Raw genomic sequence first — 4,615 nt, 5'->3', positions numbered from 1 at the left:
ATAAGTCTCAAGGCCATGGGCTCCTGCCTGGCCTCCTTCGGGAGCCAGGATTCTTGCTCAGGATGGAGAGGGTGCTTCCAGCCCCAACTGCTTTCAGCCTCCCTCAACACACCAAGCAGATGCAAGGAAATCCGACTAATTTAGCTTAACAACATGAAGGCATCTGCTTTGCATGGTGCAGAAGCAAAGTAACCCTGTTACTATGGAGCTCAGAAATCATTTGATAAAGAAATCTGAAATGGATCTTCAGCAGCGATGGAGCTCCCTTTGTGAGCAAACCGCAGCCAGTTGCAACCAGCTTAAAAGAGCCAGGGAGGAAAGCTACCCATTAGCTGTCAGGTTAGAATGACTTGCGAAAGCAAGCCCCAAACCTCCAGCGATATCTTTCCAACAACCTCTTAATCTTGTTTGTAACACCTGTGTTAAACCAGCCAACTATCAATCCTGCCGCTCATTGCCCTAACTGGAGAGATAAGCAATTTTAGAAGGCAGAGGAAGAAGCTAAGCATTAACAGCAGCTAAACCACCCAGTACACGGAGAATACAGCCCCTTCCCTACAGCGGGGAACCAGCGAGCTGACAGGTGCCTGGAGAAGGGACGTGTTGCTGCAACCACCTGGACAGTCTGCTGCTTTTTCCTCTGCTCTCCCCACATACCACGCAGGGGACACACGGTCCCAGAGAGCAACAGACCACTGCCCTGGGGCTGCGGGCAAGGAAGACACCCGCAGAGACAAAACCAGCTTCTCTGTCTTCCTGCCCCAGATGATGGTTAACTCTGATCAGAAAGAAGAGGAAAAATAAAGGTTCTGAGTCCCGACCTGAACGGTCCTGCTCCCGCTATTTGTATGGCAGGTGGATAAAGACGGATCGCACTGTGTTCAGTACTTAAAGCCCTCGTTATGTCCCTCCCGCTAGGGAGATGAATGAGGACAGAGAGAGCTACCCACTACTGAAAATACCAACAAGGCAAATCAGAGACCTGCCTTTCAGCAGCATCTGCTCTCTATTTAGAGCACCCTGCACACCCAGGCAGAGCGTGCAGCAACAGGAATGGGTTTAACAAAATGCCGAGCCCCAAACCATGGCCAGCTGCATGCTTCCCTTTCCCACTTTGAAGCCTGAAAGAACAGAAGAGAGTGACACTTCATCTTGCCTGGGATGTGCAAAGGCCCTCCAGGCTGCGGGAGAGAAGGCTGCACATTGGGAAGCAGAGGTCAGGTTCATGTTTCATGTTGATCACCTTGAGCCCCGGAAAGGTGCCTAGCTTTGGGCCTTCGCTCCTGATGAAATGAGCAGCCCAAGGCAGTGCTGAACTTTCCAAACCTCCCGATGAGTGTATGATGGCTGGTGCTCCTGACTGAGTGCTTGTTAGTTTAGCCAGAAGGCAGAACTAGAGTTGAAGTTGCTTGGAACAGCTTATCAGCTGCAGGAGATCTACCAGGGTAATAAGGCTGTAAGTATTCACAGCTCAGCTGAACTGATTGTCTTGTGTGTCAGATGCATTCATCAGACAGCAAAATTCTGGTAAATTATCTATACCAGCAGCATAACTCACATGCACCTGCACTGACAGACAGGAACAAAGCCCATTGCCAGCAAGTTGGATCAATTTAAACAACATGTCCTGCAGGAAGACAGCCCAGCCCCAAGAGGTCCGGCCAGACCCCATTCACTTCTGTTTTCCAATACCATCCTGTAACTCCACAAACACATTTTATTTCCAAACAGATTTGCAGTTTGCAATCACTGCACTCAGTGGCAAAAGCTGCAGTTGTTGAGGATTAAAATTATCTCCCCTTCTCCTCTCCCGGGACAATTGACAGAGATGTCTGGAAGTAACAGGAGTTGGCTTTGCCCCCTTAATTACCCACTGTAATCAGGAAGCAGACATGGAGGATATGGGCACAAGCATTTCTGGGCAAGCCAGCAGTGATATTTAATCATCGGTTTAGACCATCTGCAACTGTTTTGCAGTGACACACAAAGTTTATGGATTCCTGAGCTTTGCATAAACTGCCAGGTGCGGGAGTCAGTCTAATTGTATTCTCTGCAACAAAAGGTTCCCTTTTCCAGTCTGACCAGCTCTCGGTGCCGATGAGAGGCACAGTGCCCGAGAGCTGCCATGCCAAGTCTGGCACCAAGGGAGCGCAGCTTCTTGATTAAGCAGGGGCATAGATTAAATGTTTAGGAAGGAGAGAAATTTGAAACAATGCGAGGAGGAAAAGCAATTATTTGGGTTGGCACCAAGGGATGATAAGGCAGTCTGCAGAGCTGCCACGACAGAACTCGATTCTCATCGCTTTGGTTTTTCCTTGGGTGGCGGGGGAAGTGCAGGCAGTCCCAATAAGCGCACAGGAGGACCTGCCTTGCCCACTGCTGTGGCGGGGATGATCCACCGGTATCACACTGGTTTATTCCAGGATACCCATTTCCCTGCATTTGCAAGAGGCAGGAGCTGATGGACCTTGGAGCTTCTCATCTTGTTTCCCTGACTCAGCTAACAACCCAGCTAACACAAGCGCCCTTGCCTTCCTCTGCAGTTCCCAGCCTGGGGTCCATTTCTCATAACATTTGTCTGTCAGCCCACCAGACACCCTGCACCAAATGGCGAAGGGCTGAAGATAACGGCACTTCAAAAATCTACTCTTTATTCTGAGGAGCGGTTATCTAACCCACGGACACAGGAAAGATTTGTATTCAGGCCAGAGATCAGGAGAGCACAAAGTCAGCACAGCCACCTTCACGCAGAACTACAGTGATGGACTGAAAGCTGCTAGATGCTCTCCCCCGCCTCCCTCTTTCCCCTCTACCTAGAGAACAGGTCCAGCAACAAGAACAGAGGGCAGAGCTATAATAGCTGGAAGGAAGAGTGGATTTCTTCACGCACAGCCTACTAACAATAAAGCTAGATTAGCTGTAAAAATTACCCATATCCCAGCAGTAAAAGTTAATTTCTGTAGGAAATAAGAACTCAAAGTTCTGCAGGAATCAGAGACAAGCTGACATATTTGTCAGTAGGTGTATGCCCCCCCCTGCCTGCCCTCCAGTGGGGAGACAAATGAGACAAAGAGCTGTTATTTTCTTTAAAAAAGGAAGGAAATAAAAACCTCCAAGAATAAATCTTCCTTTCCAAAAGAGCTGTTGAAACAAGCAAACAGGCTGAAAATACAATGCCGCTGGTATTTTATAGTGTCTTATATCCAAATGGCATCACAAAATACTTAAATAACAGAGTAATAAATAATACCTGAGCCTGAGAAAACTAGGGGAATGGAAGCGTATGAGAAATGAATGCCTTCCCCACCCTCCCACCGTACTGGAAATTAGATGGGAAGCTGGGGAGGTGCCGAGCAACCAGAGCAGTGTGAAAGGATCTCACATCAACAGCGCTGAGGATCAGTGCAAAACATCCGCGGAGCAGGAAGGGTATGAGGAATAGGAAAGCTCGGTGGGAGAAGTGGAGCAAGTCCAGCAAGAGTTTGAAAGAGGAAGGATGTGTCGGGCTGAATCTGAAATAAGCAGGAGCCTGCTGGAGCTGTCAAAGGATGAAGCATCGCTTTGCTGTATGTGCACACAGGTGAGCTGCACTCTGTGTCTGGAGTGCGATGAGCTGGGATTTCAATGCCAGAGAGGAGAGAGCTCCAGTCAAAGCAGGGAGATGAAGGCACGGAAGAGAATTCAGCAACAGGTCCCCCCCCAACCCCCCGGCCAGAGTCACTCAATCACGTGGAACAGAAAAGGCAGAAAGTCCTGAAATCCAAAGGCAAGTTTCCTGCTGTATGCGCTACACGCTGGCAGGCCCGGCACATTCACCGGAGCTGCCGCCGGCCGAGACCTACGGGGGAAACATCTGGATACCGAGACTGCTGGACTCTGACTCACAGACAGTGGACACTGATCTACCTGGGCACCTAACCCGGAGAGATGTTGGTGTGTCTGTGTGGTCAGTAACGCAACTTGACTGCCAGGCAAACCGTCAGGTAGTCCAGGAAGTGCTCCCAGCCCTTGGTGGTAGCATAGGGTGTAAGCGGCTGTGGGCATTTCATCCAGCTGACTACCAGACAATATCGCAGGGTCACTGTGGTGATGGGAAAGAAGTGATCGATTACGTCTGCCTGAGGACACTGTCGTCTTGCAGCCCTGCCCAAGAAAACCACGATGATCGTGTATCACAACGAGAACACGGGTCGTGAAATAACAGGGAAGGGGGGGAACTGCTGCCCACAGACTCCGAAAGCGAGGGCCAGCGACTTGTGCGAGGGAAGAAGCAGGGATAACGGACGAGAACGGGCTGTGGCCCCGACACGAGATCCAGCCCACAAAACTGGGGGCAACAAACATGCTGGGCACATCCTCAGCGGGTCAGAAAACAAGATGCGTCACTGGCGCGCTGTGTCCAGCGCATGGGCTTGGCTCTGGGAACAGGCCGGACACAAGCCCAGAGCGCAACAGACGCCAGCAACACCCCTGCTGCTGCGCTGCGCCGCGCCAGGCCCCACGCCCCCCGGGGGCTGCTAGCAGGAGCCTCGAGCACCTGTGGGGGGGGGGGGGCTGGGGGAGCAGCCAGGAACGGAACCAGCACCCAGCAGGGTCAAGGCCATGGGCACTTCCC

General features: G+C 51.2%; 1 protein-coding gene across 2 annotated transcripts in view; it reads right to left on the bottom strand.

Moving 5' to 3' along the window:
- CTNNBL1 (catenin beta like 1) overlaps nucleotides 1-4,615 on the bottom strand; it is a 79,694-nt gene that overhangs the window by 74,173 nt on the left and 906 nt on the right. The window lies entirely within an intron of this gene.

The sequence above is a fragment of the Gavialis gangeticus genome, unplaced genomic scaffold (assembly GCF_001723915.1).
Source record: "Gavialis gangeticus isolate Ggan-Ray unplaced genomic scaffold, GavGan_comp1, whole genome shotgun sequence".
Classification (NCBI taxonomy): domain Eukaryota; kingdom Metazoa; phylum Chordata; order Crocodylia; family Gavialidae; genus Gavialis; species Gavialis gangeticus.
The sequence above is the reverse complement of the archived record's forward strand: the minus strand, read 5'-3'. Positions and strand labels throughout refer to the sequence as shown.